Source organism: Papio anubis, chromosome 1 (assembly GCF_008728515.1).
Source record: "Papio anubis isolate 15944 chromosome 1, Panubis1.0, whole genome shotgun sequence".
Taxonomy (NCBI): Eukaryota; Metazoa; Chordata; class Mammalia; order Primates; family Cercopithecidae; genus Papio; species Papio anubis.
The window spans coordinates 86,776,374-86,796,515 of NC_044976.1; the positions used below are offsets into that span (position 1 = coordinate 86,776,374).

At 39.8% G+C, this 20,142-nt stretch overlaps 1 long non-coding RNA gene across 3 annotated transcripts in view; it reads right to left on the reverse strand.

The window, feature by feature from the left end:
- Positions 1-19,166: 19,166 nt before the first annotated feature.
- The window catches only part of LOC103881361, a 106,461-nt gene continuing 105,485 nt past the window's right edge, over positions 19,167-20,142 (reverse strand). For all 3 annotated transcript variants that reach the window (XR_004176088.1, XR_004176083.1, XR_004176087.1), the window contains one exon: positions 19,167-19,386. This is a non-coding gene — a long non-coding RNA (uncharacterized LOC103881361). The remainder of the gene's footprint in view (positions 19,387-20,142) is intronic.

Here is a 20,142-nt window from a genome sequence, read left to right on the forward strand (position 1 = left end):
TCATCTGAGGTTAAATGAGATAATAAGGGTAAAGCCTCTAGCGCAGTAACTGGCACATAAATCGTCAGTGAGTGTTAGGTATTATTGGGGCTCATTGTTACTGACCGATATCAGTTTAATGTCCCCCCCCTCCAAAGCAACTCTTGATTTTATCAGTAGCCTTAATATTAAAGGACAGCATAATTGTGTGATTTTTAAATGCCATGACAAGGTGCGGATTCTTGATGGCAGAGGACACAGTGCCCTTGGACCAGGCTACCAAACTTGCAGTGCAGGATATTCCATCACACTAGACCAGCCCTGCTCGCTGTGGCCGCTACCCTGTAGTGTCTCCTTCATTTGCACAACAACAGAAAATGCAGGAACCCGCACCAGAAGACAGACGGGAATATTGGGATATCGTTTACTCGGAGGCCTTGTCAAATGATCTGCTCTTTATCCAGAACTGGGTAAATAGAAATAATTTTGCAGAAACAAGTAAACACTGCACTGTGCAGTGATTTCACAAACAGCTATTTAATAGTCCATTACCAGCTTTTCCAGGCAAACAATCACCAAACCTCCTTTTTCCTGGAAAGGGCCGTCATCGGCCTTGTTTACGGCTTGGTAGGGAGAAGGTGTTGGGAAAGCAGGGGGTACAAAAGAGGTGACACTAAAATTATTTGTCCCTCTTTGAAGCTTTTCAGGTAAGCTGTGTCCAGACTCAAGGACACTGTGTTAAGGCTAACTCCTGTGTCGCCCCTGAAAAGCCCTGGGAATTCTAATTGAAATTACTTTTCAGCACTGGCACTCTGCCTTATTTGCAATTTGTATTATGAAGGACAATGCTAAATAAGAAGGGTGACTTTTTTTGAAATACGGACTCCAAAACTGTATGTTGGCAACCCTCTCCTCCTCACCTAAGAAATAAACACAAGATTTCTTTTTTCCTTTTCTCACTAAAGGACAGTAAACATCTTTGGTGATCGATATTCAAAAGCCAACTAAAACTGCATGGCAAGCTGGAGTGGGAGAAGGTCCCCAAAGTAGAAAGCTATTCATGGAAATGGAAACAAGCAGAAGAACAAACAGAAAAATCTCCATGTTTTCATCCTACATTTCAAAGCTGCATTGAAACTGCAGTTCTTCCCGTCACAAGGCATTTCCTAAAAATTCATGAAACTCTTTAAAACAGGAAGTTCACACTTTTATTTTTTCAGTATGATTCTTCCTCCTCAGTTCTACTTTAGCTCATTTACTCACTTAACAGAATAATTTTTAAACTAAAAACCGATACTTACCATAAATATCTTTCCTGCAAAGCACCCCCAACCTCACCCCAGAGCAGCCCTCTCCCTTGTGAGGTTTTCCAAACTGGTGTCCTGCTGCTTTCCTGCGACTTAGGACTGGTATTCCCTAGAAGGTAATACCAGATGAACAAGATGTAGCATTTCAAAAATGCAACCAAGTGAGAGAATATGTAATGCTTAGCTAATTATGAAATATGATGGCATCTTAGGGGAAAAAATATCAAATCCTGCTATTGAATAGAAGCAATCTCAATAAACCTCCAACTTCTTAATGTAGGAACATGGAAACCCTTTGCTCAGGGCCCAGATACGTGCCAGAGATAATACGCCAAGAGAATAATTATTTCCCCGTGATGGGCTTCTCTGATTATCTATCCCATTATGAATCAAGCCCTTGAAAATCCAAAGGTAAGCAGCAGTTAAACAGCTATAAACAGTGGTTAATGAGAATTTTGAGGAAATATGATGAGGTGACAACACTGTGAAACCCACTGCAGAAATGAGTTCCTAAGTCTGAAAAATATATGGTTTCCTGAACTTCAGACCCTGTATGCCCTCTTTCCTTTTCCTTCTTTCTCCCATTCTGCGTCCATCCTTCCAGTTTATTTTTCTTTCTCCCTGCTTCCCCTGTCTCTTTTTCTCTTTCCATCTTTGTCTCCTCCACTTTCCTTCTATCTCCACATCTTACCACCTCACTCTCCCAAAGACTTGTCACGATATTCACATGGGCATTTACCATGAGCATAGTTGATTCCTTGTTGGTATTTTTTAAATCAAAGTTAACTCTTTCATACCACCCTCTTTCTGTGTCCAAAATAAAACCAAGTTAAGATGCTTTATATTTTCATATGATATCCCTGTTTATTTGAAAGTCATTAGCCACTGATGGGGTGGGGGTAGGGGAGGCAGAATAAAATTAATGACTCTAACTCTCAAAAAATACTAAAGCTCTAAGAACCTCTTTGAATTAGGTTCATTTTGTTCCATCTGCCTGTTTCTCAACTTTTTTTTAATTTGCTCATCATAAATTTATTGAGTACTTAATGTTTGCCAGGAAGTTTAAGCATACAAACAATAGGTTGGTGGAAAGATTATAAGGGGGAAGATTTTCATATGTTTTTACTTTTTCTTCCAAAATGTATTCCTTATCTTTTCTTTGCAAGAAAACCATCACCACTAGGAAGTACAGAAAAAAAACTGAAGGGCAAGAAATACTACACATACACACCCCAATACACAAATCATATGACACCAAAACACACTGCTACTAACCCAAAACACAATTCACACACACCACACGATCAAGCACACCAAAACACAATTCACACACATCATAATACCAAAACATACCCACACACACATCACACCAAAAACACACCCACATATACCACATACATCATAATACCAAAAACACAATTCCTACACACATCATGACACCAAAACACACCACACACCCTACACGCACTCACACACCAAAACACACCACGACAATTCACACATTAATTACATGACCAAAATACACCCACATGTACACCTACACACCAAAATAACATACCAATACACCACACTACATCACACACCAAACATACAATTTACACACACCACAATTCAAAACACACCACAATACAATTCATACAATTCAAAAACATACACTCACACACACTATTAATACACCAAAAAAACATAACGGATAATACATCATAATAACTAAAAAATACACCACAATAATAATTCACACCAAAACATTACCACACACATCACACACCAAAACACACCACCACATCACACACCAAAACACACCCACACACACCACACATCACACAAATTTCAAAACACACCACACACATAATCACACCAAAACACACCCACACACACCACCACACACATCACACACCAAAACACACCACACACACCACACACCAAAAACACACCTCACATTGATACACTACATACACCAAAACATACTCCACACACACCCACACACCAAAAACATACACCATAATACACCACACACCAAAAACATAATTACACACATCACACACCAAAATACAATTAGCTACTACACTACACACCACAAACACACCACACACATCATACACCAAAACACACCTACACACATCATACACCCAAAACACACCACACACACTTGGCCAATACACTTCACACACCCAAAACACAATTCACAATACATCACACACCAAAAACATACACCACACACACCCACACATCACACACCTCAAAATACAATTACATACACCACACACCAAAAAACACACCACACACACCACACCAAAACACACCACACACTACACACCAAAACACACCACACACACCACACCAAAAACACACCACACACATCATAATAAATTCAAAACACACCCACATACACACTACACACCAAAAACACACTACACACATCATAATACACTAAAATACACCACACACACTACACACATCATTAACAATCTTCAAAACACAATCTTCACAATACATCACACACTAAAACATCACCACACACAACTACACACATCACACCTCAAAAAAACACACCACACCACACACATCACACACCAAAAACACACCACGCACATCACACACCAAAACACACCACACACACCCCACACACCACACACCAAAAACACACCACACACACCACACACATCACACACCAAAACACACCACCATGCACACCACACACCAAAACACACCACACACCACACACATCACACACCAAAACACACCACACACACCACACACCAAAAACACACCACACACCCCACACACCAAACACACCCACACACCACACACCAAAACACACCCACACACCACACACACCAAAAACACACCCACACATCACACACCAAAAACACACCACACACACTCCACATAACTCACAAACACACCACAATACATCACACCAAACACACCTACACACACTTTGCTCACACACACATCACACAACTAAAACACATACACTACCACACATCACACACCAAAAACACACCACACACACCACACACCAAAAACACACCACACACATCACACACCAAAAAACACACCACACACCACACACCAAAAACACACCACACACATCACACAATCTTCCAAAATTAACACACCACCACACACCCACATACATCACACACCAAAACATAATTCACGCACATCATACACCAAAACACACCACACACAATTCACAATAACAATTCACACACCAAAAACACACCACACACACCACACACCAAAAACACACCACACACCCACCACACATCACACACACCAAAACACACCACACCACACACATCACACACCAAAACACACCTACGACATCATACCACCCTAAAACACATCATACAATTCAAAAACACACCACCACACCAAAAACACACTGCCACACATCACACACCAAAAACACACCACACACACCATCACACCAAAAACACACCACACACACCACACACCAAAAACACACCACACACAGACTACTAATAATTACACTCAAACATACCTACACACCACACCAAAAACACACCCACACACACCTACACACATCATACACCAAAATACAATTCACATACACCACACACACCACACCAAAATACACCACACACATCACACAATTCTTTTCAAAATACACCCACAATACACCACACGATCACACACCAAAAACACACCACACACATCACACACCAAAAACACACCAGACACACCACACACCAAAAAACACACCACACACACCACACACATCACACACCAAAACACACCCACACACTGACACACCAAAACACACCACACACACCACACACACATCACACACCAAAAACACACCCACACACATCACACACCAAAAACACACCTGACACACATATCACATCACACACCAAAAACACACCACACACACCACACACCAAAAACACACCACACACACCACACACCAAAACACACCACACACACTCACACACCAAAAACACACCACACACACCACACGCATCACACACCAAAAACACACCACACACACCACACACACATCACACACCAAAAAACACAACACACACCATACACCATACACCCCATACAGACCCTACATACCATGCACATTCCACATACCACACACACCTTACACACCACACACCATACACCACACACACACCATACCCCCACTGCACACCACATACCTCACACACACACACACCACATCCCAAACATACCACATACAGCACACACATACCATACTCACCACACACCCCACACACACCACACACACCAAACACACACTATACACCACACACCACACACACCATACACACACCCCATGCACACACCAGACACCACACATACCACATGCCCCATGCACACACCACACACCACATACACCACACACACCACACCACACATACACCACACACACCACACCACACATCACACCACACACACACAGAAGTCAAGCATGTATGAACTTCTACTTTCCTCTGCTCCCCAGTTCCTGCCTCTATGTAGACTTCACCCTGAAATATGACTCCCTCTAGGCACACTGAAGGGGAAAAATATAGGGCAGAGATAGTACCCAGAGGCCAAATTCACTTTGAGCAGGAAATGCAGATGGTGGTACTCTAAGAGACATGGAATATATGACCACATGCTCTGCAGGGGAGATGCCATTCTTTCAGCTGAGTTTCCAAGGTGAAACACTTGGCTCAGCAGGGATGCAGCAGATCCTGACCCAGCTCTCTGACTGGGATAGCCGTGCCCTTTCCATTCTTCTCCATCGCTGCCGTCTAGGGCTTGACAAACTGTAGCTGATTCTTTAACACTCAGGTTACATTTCTTTCCTACTTGAGTGATCCTATCCTTTCTTTCCTCAGAGCCCTGTCTCCATTATAACACTTATTATTATATTGATGATAAATATTTCCTTCTCTGTCACCTTAACCACTCATACATGAACTGCTTGAGGCCACAGTAGCCCTCCTGGCCATGTTTGTAGCTCTCAAGATCCTTCAGATGGTGCCTTACAAAAACTGATTCGATAAATGTTGGTTTCATCTAATTAAATTAACCATGAAAGTACAATAAATAATGCTGAGTTTAGAAAAGCTGTCTTATTCTATAAGAATAAGAGGCAAAGCAGTTAGATTATCACAGAAAGAAAAGAGACACAAAGTCCAAATATCACTTACACTGCCTCAAACTGAGAGCGCAGGTCAAGAGAAATGATCTTTCAAGAGGAACCTGTAAGAGATGCAAACACAAAGACAAGAGAACCCAGTGGGTGGATTTGGGTTTGCAAAGCTGATAAATAAGGCAGAAAATGTGTATTGTTCAAGACTGACAAGACGACTGCTAAAGTCCTCAGAAGAAAAGTAGTGAAGAGATGTTCTCTCATCAGTGGTCCCCAGCTAATGTCCATCAGTGGGGTTCTAACATTACATCTGACTCACTGGCCATCTAAAAGCCCCATAATTTCAGATTCAAGTTGCCCTTACACACATTGAGAATTTTTTCGAGCAGTTGTTTTCATTCAGCTTAAGGTGACAAGTGCGGAAGAAAATCCTTACTCTTTTACCCTTAACTGAAGCTTGAGCAGATCTTTAAATCAGTGTCTCTGAATTGCATCAACCATAAATAATAAACATAACCTTCACTCTCAAGTGATATCACATCTCTTAAGACTTTTGTTTAATTTTCTACCACTTCCTTTAACATATTCTTTACACCAATTTTTTAACATGTTGAACTCTTATCATTGAAATTATGTAATTGTGTCTGAAATTTTTTATCTTAATTGGAAGAAAATGTCATTGGTCTTGTCTGTAATGCTTTTAGGTGTGCTACTTTAATATTTACCTTAGTTTTCTTACACAGAGGATTGAAAACTCAATTTTATAGGTCTGAAAGGAAGAAAATAGACTTAGTAAGCTAACTTATTTAGAATGGTGGGGAAATGTGGTATTCTGATTAACTCAATGTTCTAATTAACTGAGCAACTCTGCTCACCAAAAAATTGAAGGCTGATTTTTAAAAACTTGGATATGATACTCCAAGACATAATATACGACTTTATCTGTTTTGATTTCATTGGGGTATTGAGCTCTTACAGTCGTTCATTACAAACTTTACAAATTCTTACTATATAGTGTTTCCGAGGTAGAAGTTGTAAAATTCTAGCCATTATCTGTGAACAGAAGGGGCAGAGGTGATTTTAACAAACCAAGGGTTCAAATTATAGGCAAAGCTCGGGATAGACAGTTTATTTCAGGAACCTCCTTCCCACCTTCATCAGTGTCTTCATTCCTCATTCTCTTTTCGTCCTCCCATTCCATCCTCCAAATTCCTCTAACCTCCTTTACATTCCAGCTAATAACTGCTGAAGTACTAAGCAATACTAAGATACTAGTTAATAAGGGATGAAAATGAGATAACTATGATTCAAGGAATATCTGTACTCAGTGAAGCTACTTAAACAGGCCCTCCAAACTGAAAGGTTAAATGACTTATCCTCAATACAAAAAAGACTTAAGGGTCTCCTGACCCTCGGCCTCGTAATTCAACCACCCAACATTTCCTGGGACAAAACTTCAGCTACCCATCCACAGGATTTTCCTCCTACCTGGTGAAGCCTTCCTTGCATCCACCCTACCCCATCCTACCACCGCCTTCTTCACTTTGGTAAGCTGCCTTTGGAGGTAGGGCTTGAGGAATCACTGCACGGAGAAGTTTTCCTAGTCTCCTGGTCCGCCTTAGACGCCCCCTCAGTGTGGCCCCCCAGTGCTCTGTGCGCACATTAGAACATTTGCTATTTCATACAATAATAAGTATTTTCCCCCACTAGCTGCACTGTAACCTCCTTACCAGACTTATCAGTCTTCATATTTTCAACATCCAGCAAACTGTCTGGTGCTCTCAGCCCATTAAGGTTGAACAAATGAAAGATTGCAATGAAATGAAAGGGGTTTGGGACACCCACATCTCAGTAGAGGTGGGATAAAAAAAAAATGAAAATAGTAATTTTAAATGTTGCCAGCCCCCACCATTAAAGATAGAACTTCATATGCACAGAGCATATAGCACTATAGTGTTTCTTGCTTTTTTTTATTTAAAAACTCTCTGATACTAGCCTATTAACTTTTCATTTGTTCCTCTCTCACTAAAGCAGAGCACAAAACAATCCCATTTATTTAGGCTTCCCAATTGTCTGAGATGCAGATAAATAGGCTTACCGCATTTGTGTGTGCTTTTATGCACTTTAATCAATATATTTCCGAGTTTGAACAAGACAATAAATTAATTCCTGTCTTTTTTAAACTAGTTTCTACTTACTCAAAGATGTCACTACATAACTTGGAGTGAAAAACTTGAATAGTGAAAAAGAATTTCTTGGTCCAGAAGTTAGTATACCTGCAAGTTTTAGACCTGTCTCTGTCTCTGGCTGACTCTGTGGCCTTGGAAAAATTACATAACATTCATGGACCTCAGTTTCCTCATCTATAAAACCATCTCTAAAACACAGGAGTTGAACCAGGTTATTTTTTAGAGCACTGTCCATTTTTAAATTATATTATTATATAAGTCTTTAATTCTAACATAGAGCAGGTAGACTCTGAAAAGTACCGGAAATAACGACACTGTACTGTCACACAAGGAAGATAATCTCCATCACATGCATTTCAATTTGAAATTCACAGCAAAGTCGAATTTGCACGCACTATGTCTGAGTGGCCAAGAGTATAGAACAAGTATGTGAAAGGAGCAGGAAGCAGGCAGAGGGGACCCATGCACTCTGCGAAACAGTACACAGCCTAAATGTATTTTCTCTCACTGATGTATTTTAAATTTGCGACTATGAATATACCACAGTGAACAGCTTGAAGTTCTTTGGAACAAACATCTTCTAAGGTCACTCCTGAAGGAACTGCAATAATAACATTTGGCATATGCAGATAGAGTGCTTTGCAGACTGGAGCATGGAGAATTATGCTCGGCATGTTCCAGAAAAGATGATCTATGATTCAGGTGAAAAAAATGTCAGGTACATTTTTGACAGTGGCAGCAAACCCAAACAGTGTAACCAAACAATCAATATGAACGCCCTCATTAAAATCCCCCAGTAGCTGCGAGTTTGATTTTCAGCAGGGTCTGGACAGGAATAATAGATTTGGTGGCCTGGAGGAACATTAGAGGTTTTAATAAAAGGAACTTAAAATTACCATTGTTGGTCCTGGTTCCAAGGAAGCCCTGGCTGGGTGTCTGTAACAACACAGGATGAACCTAATTCCTTGCCTCTCGTATTCTTGCTATTCAGCTTAAAATGCCATTTTATGTACAGCCTGATAATTTCTCCTCAAAAATAAATTCATAAAAATTGCTTTAAAATTCCTGATCAATGTTTTCAGTTCACATAGATATTAAACCGAATTTCCTAAAGCCTGAAAAGCTAATTATGCATTCAATTAGAGTTTCTTAATAAAGATTAAAACTCTGAAGTCTATTACAAGCCCATATTTAATTCAACTGCCATTTCATCCACGCCATGGAAGTGTAAGTGGTAACAATGAATATAAATTATAATACACGCCATAGAAAGAATGCTATTTGTCCAAGTACGTTACTATAAAGAATTAAATTTTGCTATCAGTTCCATGATCTAGTTAAAATTGGTATTCTTTATTTGGTCTTTCAATGTAGTCCAATTTCCTACTTTGAAAAACAAATTCTGGGGAATAAAGAAAAGAGATTAATTTATCATTAAGACTCTGCTTAATTGAAGTCAATTCCGAACAAACTTGAATTCAATTTCTGCTCATTAAATTGAATGTGCTCTGCGTTCCTCTCTGCATTGCTTTGAGCAAGCAGCTGAGAACAAGGGACTAACATCAAAATTATTAAATTGAGGAGATTTTATTTGGTCTTCACATGCCAGAGCCGCTTTGATGAGGAGCTGTTTTGGCACTGAAAGGAAAGAAGAGCAGCTGGAGGAAAAATCAAATGAAACTAAGCCTTGGAAAATTGAAGAAAACGCAAGCTTAATAATATTTAATAATTAAATTTCCACAAACAATAGCGGCAAATGAAGTAATCTGCAAAGTCTGTGAACTCATTTGCATAATTGATGCCGGTCCCCTGTAAATGAATAATGAAGATAATAAAAGATGTTGCTAAAAATGGGCACAATAACAGCAAATTTCATCAAGCCGCGCTCTCTGATTAATCTGCTCTTGCAAATCAGCAGCGAGAGGGGAGCGCGTGATTAACCGCGCCGAGGACTGCAGCAGGCGGCGGCGCTGCCCTTTCTCTGCGTGTCTCTGGGCGCGTCCTGCCCGCTCCCTACGCCGCCCGCGCTCCTCTCGCCGCAGCTGCCGCTGGGGCTGCCGCGGGCGCCGCTCAGCCCGAGCGCGCCTCCGCCCGGCCCGCCCGCGCCCCGCAGTAGCGCGCTCGCTCCTTAACCACTTCGCCGCTGCCTTTCGTCGGGGCCGCGTGCAGGGCGACGGCCGCCCAGCGCCCCTGGCGCTCGCAGATCTCCAGCCGGGGCTCCCGGCCCGCGCCTCCGTGGCGGGAGGCCCAGGATTGCGCCACCAGCCCGGGCTCACTTCTTTGACGCCGAATAAACTGACAAAACAATTAGCTGGCCGGCTGGGGAAGGTGGTGGGTGACCCAAATGCCAGTCGGCTGCGTGTCCCCGCGCTTAGATGAGTTTGGGATTCTGGGCAGTTGGGAGTTTCTTTTCAGGAAGGGAGGTGAGAGGTGCCGGGGAGGCCCACGCGGGCAGCCACTCTTGGAGAAATGGGGAATGGCGCTGTAAAAGCCCAGGCCCTCCTCCTTCTCCTTTCTCCCTATCACACAAAAAGAATGGGCCTTCAAAGGGATGAGTTTATTATGCACTTTTAAATGCCTATTCAGAAAAGAACAGGAGGCAAAATAAAAATGCTTCCCATCCCACCAATTCCCTTTCCTCGAAGAAAAAAGGAAAGAGAAAGCAAACCACAAAGGTAAGCTGGGTATTTCAGATTTTGTGTCTTTTTCTTTCTTATTTTTTTTTTTTTTTTTTGGAATCAAAATAACATTTTCCAGTTTGCTACTTACATTTTCGAGTGTATTTTTCTCAGGGCTAACTCTAGGGGTAATAAAATCTCTGGAAGCTATTATGCCCAAATACGTTTTAAGCAGGAGTTTGTGAAAGCAACTTTGCTGCGTGCAAACCTGAGACGATGAAACTGAAAATACTTCGAAAAACACACGATCCTCTTCCAATCGAGGCGCCGCACTTTGCCAGCTCTCTAGGATAAAGTTGTCTCAGGAAAATGAAATTGTTGATAAACCATAGTTCCAGACTGTTACTTACTTCACGGCCCTCAGGCTGCAATCAATCATAGCTCGGGCCTAACAGGACTGACTCGGGCTTTTCATTTGTTTATAGTGTGTGCAGTGTTTTATGCTTCAAATGCATCATGTCAACTCTGCAAAATGATGCATAATTTTTGTTTGCATCCTGGATCCACCTCCACAATGGTTTTTGTTTAAAATAAAGGTCATGATTATTTCCCATTATTACAGAATGGAAACCGATCCTAGACATCTATGAAACATAACTTAAAAATTCCGCTACTGAGTTGGGAAAAGCAGAGACTTCATGTTTACTTCATTGGCAAAGTCCAATTGAATCTACTTAACTCGACTAGCTTTAATCCAATCTAATAAACCATGAGCTTGCTCCTGTGTCAAAAAAAAAAAAAAAAAGCCAATATGCTGCCCTGAGCCTGTGAAAGTTGTCAGAAACAAAATGGAGTCACTTGTGTTAAAAAATTAATTAATTAATTAAAAGAACCCTGACAAATATAGCTGCAGAAGGCTATGAAAAAAAAGGTTCTCATGCATAAATGCCTGATAACAAAAATTATCACAAAAGACCCTGCAAAAACCACAGTCCTTGCTCAAAGACCATTACAGCCTTACACGAAAAATACTTCAGCAAGAACATCCACCCAGCGACTGCCTATCCAACCTTAGACTGGCATCACCCTTGTTATTGTTATGGATCTTTATAGCCAAGGATAATTATCTCAAAACAATGATATAATTAATCCTCATTTTTCCTTTAAAAGCCTTTGTCTTTCTTTACCTCCTTGCATGCCTGTAGTTTACTATGGCATGTGTATTCCCATTCCAATGCTCTGTTCCCAAGTAAATATCATTTCCTTTTAGACAGCCTCTCTCTGTTACTTAGGCCAATAGCCCCAAATTCCATCTTTCTCATTGCCATGTCATCAAATAAACCTGTGATTTTCTTGTTTTTGCTAAGCAAATGGCTTGTGTTGTGGTTAGTGTCCCTAGTGTAACAATCACTTTGTGTTTTCCTGACTCCCGTAAGTACAAAGAAATAGGAACCCCCGCACTTTACGTGGGGAAAAAAAACAGAGACTAAGAGAAATTAATTAACTGCCCACTCTCACATGGGCCTACCGCCATCTCCCAGGTCTCTTTCTTTCCAGACCGGTGGTCTCTCCCCACCTCCAGCCACTTATGAACAGCAAAGGAAGGAAACGGGAACAGGACTCAACAGCAACATTCCAGGAAAATGAATAGAATGTGGGAAGGGTTTGAAATGATAAATCCAGGTGATAGAACAAGTTTCAAAGAACAGGAGTCTGATGGTAATAGGGAAGCCAGGGGAAGGGCAGAGGTTGTGCAGAAGAAGAATCTGGCAAAATAAGGACTGTGGAGAGAAAGTAAGTGTTTTTTAAGATGTCTTAAACATGGGATCAAAATTATACCATGAGAAGAAAGAAGAAGTCCCTGTGAGTGTTTGTAGACAGACAAAAGGACAGGACGTGAAGAAGGGCCTGTGAGAGAATTGGTATCTGAAAGATTCTTTATGTGCAACACTTCTGAGGAACAAAGGGTGACAAACTGCCTCATGAGAATGAACTACCGAAAGGACGGAGAGACACAAGGAATGGCTGCAGTCAAGGTGAATTGTAGGCTGTTGTGAGAGTTTCATCCCAGGGGCATGATGAGAATGCCAGGGCCTGATGCACGTCAACGGTGCTTCATCTGCTCAGAGACAGAGTGTCCTAAAACCAGTCAGACCCTAGGTGGAGAAGTATGCCACCCAATGTCACCTAGCAGTTCAATGCCAGGTAGAGAAAATTCAGGCTTTCTGATCCCACGTCTACTGCAAGCCCATGGAATATGCCACTTTCCTAGTTAGGATTTGGAATTGGTCATTGGGAAGAGCTCCGAAGAGAAACTCTGAGAATTGTTGATTTCCATTTCGAATCCCCCTAATGTATAAAATAAGAATGTGTTCCTCAGCTTATTAACTTTTATGAAAGAAAGGAATGATCTTTGTTGTTACTTGAAAATAGCCACATTTGGAAAGGTCTAGGCTACCCAAATGTAATAAAAATAAATTTTAGTGCAATTGGTCAGTCTTGAAAGCTAATTGAACAGGCATGCTTTATTCTAAGTATTCCTGGCTACCACTAAAGTGAAGGAAAGTAAGTAAGTGTTTATTGCCAACTCCTTGGGTTTTTTTCTATTTTAAATTTGTTTGTTTTGTTTTTAAATAAGACTGACCAGTTTGGGCAAGGGCCTAATGCTCTCTCAGCAGGTAAATTTTCCAACAATGTTTCTGAAACCCTGGGTTCTGGGATGCTGTGTGGGTCTTCATCACTTGCAAACGCTGTCCTTATGGAGACTGAAATCTAGCTGAATTCCGTATGGGTACAAAATATTATGTTCTGGTTGACCGGATACCCTGGTTAACTGATAGCGACAACATACATCATAAACCATTGTCTGATTCTTAAAAAATTCAAAGATTATTCAAGGAGAGTTAGATGCCGGCTCATCTTACACAGAGCACCAGGCAGAACTTGTTGGTAATCTGACCAATGAAAGTACTCCTATCCTATGATGTTCAGTTTGTTTGTAGACTGAATTTGCACATAATTGAGAGTTATTTCCTCACAAATAATTTATCTCTAATGAATAATGATGTCTTTGTTGTGAACTTATGGTCCAAATAGCAAGTTTCCCCTAGTCATAATTATCTACAACTATTACGTTTTCCCATTCAATTAAACTTTTCTTACAGAAACAGAAAATTTTATTAAACTACTCAGAAATGATTAAGAAATTAGCATATAAACTAAAGAAGGCAATATTTAAGTAGGATACCCACAAGCCATTTAAAGCATAATTTATAGATATATAGACACTTTAAATGAGTAAAGATTTTCCCCTACTGGTTATTCGTTCTTTTTCGTGATAATTTTGCCATCTATGCTCCTCCCAAGCTAAAGCACAAATTATTTATCTTCCCTGATTTGTTCAGGATTTCCCAGGATTTATTTACCACCCGCTAAAAGCAAGTGTCAAAACCCCTGCATCTGCCCTGTTATTTACCCTTCCCTCTAACTGGAAAACCATAGAGAAAATGAATTAAAAGAAAAGCTTGCAATTCTAAATTCTACTCTTTCTTTTTTCCTATCACACCAGATTTGATTCAATCAATGTGTACTCAGCATCCACCATGTGACAGACACTCAGAAAACAGGTGAATAAATATGGGCCCTGCCCTCCAGGAGTTTCCCCCCACCTGGGTACCTACATGTACACAGATAACGTATATGTAATGTAGTAAATGCAGTATCAGAGCCTCAAAATTCTGGAATAGTGTCATGAGAAGAAAAATGGGAAAATTATGTGGTAGCTTAATTCATGACCTCCTTGTTAACTTTGTGATGATTTTTTCCAACCACAAATCCTATAATCCCTCACCTTCAACAGGTGTGAAGATGCTCACTTATTAACAGTTCTAGGAGGCTATTGACAATCACAGACTTCATTCTAGATTGTCCCACAGAATGACTTTTTCATCTAGCGCACCTTGTTCAGCATTCTCCTATACAATGTTGATTTGTTAAGTTGCTATATACTGTATATTGGAAATATTTAGATATGTATCTATGTATACCTAAATATCTACATGTTTCACTCTGGATATTAAATTACAAGTTTCACCGTGGCTTGAGATGCCATTAAGAAACCAAATATTAAAATTATCAGGCAATTAGTAATTGGTGGAAATTCTTGGACTTTGTGATTGGCATTATAAACATCATTGTAGCCTGAGAGGATTGTCCAACAAACGTATGATCAATAGCTGCAGGAAACTACAGCTGGAGTGTGTTATAACTTTAAGGGATATGAAGAAAATGTAAAAGTGACTGCCAAAGTAGAGTGCCACGAACCTGTATCTGCAGAGACAATGCTCTAACAAACCTGTGTGCCAGACTCTATTGCCTTCACCTGTAAGAGGAACCCTACTAAAATGGCTTAACCAAATAAGGATTTGTTTTTCTTTTAAGGGGAGGCATGCAAGGGCTAGTTTAGCAGCTCCACAATTCCATCAGCGACCTAATTTTCTCTTTCTTGTTCTTCATCCTTACCATGTAGCTTTTTTCCTTATAGTCATAAGATGGATGCTTTACCTCCATGCATTTTTCTGCATTCTAAGCAGAAAGAATAAAGAAGGGGAAAAGGTGTGTGTGATCTGAGTTTGTTCCTTTTTATAGGAAAATAATAGCTTGCCCAGGGCCTCACCCAGTAAAGTTTTACATACCAATTATTGGGTAAACTAGATCACACAGCCTTAACTGTAAAAGAATCTGGGGAAGTGAGAAATTTTAACTGGGCACGTAGTTGTCCCAGACAAATCCAGGTAAGGAAAAAAGGGGAAACGGATATTGGTAAAGAACCAGTGTTGATTCAATTAGTGTTTCCAGTTCTTATAAGTATCCCCCTGACACAAACTAGTGTGTACAACTATCTTGTATTTAAATTCCATGTACTGCTGTTGTAAAATAAAGATTCTAAATAATTTTCATCGTATCTTCACTTATCATCACTTTCACATATCATCACTTTCCTTGGGCAGAAGGTAATGTTTTTGTAAATGTATCAAGTGGCCTGACCATTTTTGAAGGCTTGTCAATACAGCCAATATTACTATAACTAAATACACACACACACACACACACACACACACACACACATATATATATATATATGTAAGTTTAAGCATATATATTTAAACTTTATTCTGGATCTTGATCTCACACTATGCTACATTTTTTGAAGGAGTTTGTGTCCATCCTACTGCCAGAAGTTTGTTGGCTAATTTAGAATAAATGAATGAATAACATTAAGAAATGGCTTAATACACAAGACAGGTAGGAAAGTAGTTAAGTAACTGCAGGATTGTGATGTGGGTCAGCAAAAGAAGTAGAAGGGTAAGGTAGACGATGTATGCTTATCACTGTATATCTGTCTCATTAAAAAGCATTCAGTACCACATGCACATAGCACAGTTGTCAAAATAAAAGAGATGTTTTACTTGAGTGAACTCTTGATTTTATTAATTCTGTTGGCTATATATATATATTTTTTTTTTTTTTGAGATGGAGTTTCACTCTTGTTGCCCAGGCTGGATGCAATGGCACGATCTCAGCTCAACTGCAACCTCCACCTCCCAGGTTCAAGTGATTCTCCTGCCTCCTTGTCTCGAGTAGCTGGGATTACAGGCGCCTGCCACCATGCCTGGCTAATTTTTTGTACTTTTAGTAGAGATGGAGTCTCACCATGTTGGCCCGGCTGGTCTCAAACTCCTGACCTCAGGTGATTCACCCGCCTCGGCCTCCTAAAGTGCTGGGATTATAGGCATGAGCCACCGCACCCGGTCTGTTACCTATTTTTTAAACTATTTTTCCACTTAGCAGTACCTCAACCAGAGTGGAGGTGGAGGAAGATAAAGCCCAAACTTGTACAAAAGTTGGGTTGAATAAATGCTTTTTGACGCTAATTATCATTTAACCAGCTCAAACCAGTCAACCTAATTATGTTATCAGCTCCAGTTAAAGGTTTGCTGAGGGAAGAGATTGAAGCTATTTGTAAAATGAGGTTTATGTTTGTCTGTGGATTTCAATTATCCATGCTGTTTCTAGCCCCTCTTTCCAGTGAATTATCAAGAGTTGGATGAATCGCAAAGTATTGTTTTGGAGCACGACTTGGTTACTATCTGTCAGAAATGATAATTAGTATCAAAAAGCATTTATTCAACCCAACTTTTGTACAAGGCACTGTATTAGCTCGTAGCAGTGGGGGCATTTGGAAAAAGCAATGAATGGTATAGCAGCCTCTTCCCAGATGCACATTTTCTTAGAAAAGGCAAGTAATGAGTATATAAGTCTATAACCTTCAACATGATGGGAGGAATGAGTACAAGTATTTTTTCCTCAATAATTAGATTCACATTCTTAAGAGTCTGGCTGAAGGCATCAGCAGACATATATCATCTCATCCAGTTATCCTAAAAGGGAAGTTTGAATGTTCAGTTTACACAAATGTGTTGACTTAGGTTTTGCAAATGAGGGACTTTTTTAAACATCTCATGCTATCCTCCACATTAGGCTCTGCTCTCCAACTTCCTTTAATTGTAGTGCAAAGACACTTAGCTCTGCTAATTACTATGATTTTAGGCAAGTCACTCAGTCTTTCTGAACTTCCTTCCCTTCCTTCGTCTTTAAAATGGGGACAACAAAATCTATGCCATGGGGTTGTTAAGGGGAAGAATAAAGTCACTTTAGATATAAACTCATTTGGTAAAATGTAATGTGTTATACTAATATAAGGTATTATTGTTTTGTTAATCTGAAAATAATATTGAGGAACCTTTGTCTAGTGTTGACATCATTGAGCATTTGAATGACTTTGAGCTTTGAATAATTTTGTTGAAGTAACACATGGTCTGCTCTCAAAGACCGGTCAGTGATGGCCAGCTCACTGGAAAATCTCTGGTTTTTGAAGTAAAGCCAAGGGAGTATATAATACACTTCTACTTTAGAAATCCTGCCAATGGTAATCCTCCTTTGGAAGTAGTCACAAACCATTTTTCAAGATTGCTGAAATAAATGGTTCTTGGGATTCAGAAAGAACTGATAGGCAAGCAGACATGGTCATCCTCTATGTAGCATAGAGTGCTATTAATATCTATGAAATCTGTTAAAAGAAACATTTGCTTTTTACATGCATTTGCCCTTTTAAGGAATATAACAAAATTAAGAATTGGTGTGTTTGTTAGTCTTCACAAATTTCTACTACCCCAAAAGCTGGTTATTGTTTTCTCCTTTATAACCTAAGTTTCAGTTTTGCCCAACTCAAGGGCTCTCCACTGATGAATATCCCAAGTAATTATTACCTAATATTTTGTATTAAATCGTCCATTTTCTTTCAACTCTTTAGTTGTTACCACAATAAATCTTCTCAAGTGCCCAATTTTTGTATCAAGTATATACAATTTTACGAACATAATTAGATTAAAGGCATTTTTAATTCTTTCTAAACTTCTGCTCAATTCTGGTGATTTGTAATGGTAGGTTCATGCTGAATAACATCAGATATTGTGCTAAACTGTTTTTTCATACATGCTTCCAAATACTTGTGGGTAGTTTCTAAAATGGGTTCTAAGCAGGGTCTTAGAGAAGAAAAGGTGTCCTTAGCATCTCTCCTCAGCTAATGTAGCCAAGTACATTCCACAACTCTCCCAATCAGTATATTAAGCAGATGTGGTCTTTGTCCACCTAGTAAGTTGCATTAGACCTTTCAACACACTGCAGTCTTTTTATCACTCAGCTGCCAAGTTCCCTAGGGTAATCATAGACAGCTTGTCAATTTAATTGCAAAGAAACAGGCTTTCTCGTGACCATTCCAATTTTAGCTGCTACTTTAAATTGTACATGATAGTTCTTCCATGCTGTCTGCCCTTTAAAGAGTGTGGACCTCTGCAAGCCTCTTAATGGCGATGGGAAGAAGAGGCAAGGCTGAAATTTTGGCTTATTGATAAAGCCTATAACATGCCTTTTATTAAGTTGCTGCTTTAGGAGAAGAAGCTTTTTCTCGAGCTCTGTATGTTGTCGCTACATAGCCAAAGCTAAATTATTTTTTCTTTTAAATGTTCCACTTTCATGCACATTTTCCTCCTTTCTGGGTGATAGAGGATTCTTAGGCCATCTGGATTCTGAAACATCTGGACACTGAATTTCTGCAGAGAATTGGAAGGAAGAGACAATCAGTGGTACAGGGTGTCTCCAGAGAGATTTAAATCAATGGTGATATTTTGGTTGTATCCCTTTTGGAAAGTTAACACAAAAAGTGAAAGGAAAAAACAACACATTACGTGAACTCAGTGTTCTAGGAATACCAAGAGTACACTGCATAAGAAGTTTGGACTTTTAGATATGAATATAAGTCAGTAACTAAATACATCTTTATATTATATATCACTCCTAGAATCTCCCCCTATTTTTTCAATTGTTATGGAATTTGGATTTAATTTATTTAGACATACTTTTAATAGTGCTAGATTTAGATGGTGCATCATTTGAACATTACTTATTTTACCTTAAACTGAGTATAATTCAATTCACTTTTATTAAGCATCTATGACTTGAAACTCATAAAACTATCATATTAAAAATATTATATTCGACTAGATAGAAAGATTAGACATAGACACCACTTGGGTAAACCAAGAAGAGTTACTTTCAAAGATGTACAGAAGAAAATAAGTGCAAAAGGGATAAACAATATTTCCCAGGACAGCTGGAGTTGTGAGCTTCTGGACCCAAAACTCAAAGATCCAAGATGATAACATATGAGTGAGAGTGAGACCCAGTGTGTCTTACTGGGACTTTATCGACTGACCCCCTACAAGCTCAGCTTTGTGTGTGTGTGTGTGTGTGTGTGTGTGTGTGTTCACACACGTGCATAAGGACCTACAAAGAGGCTGCTCTGGCAA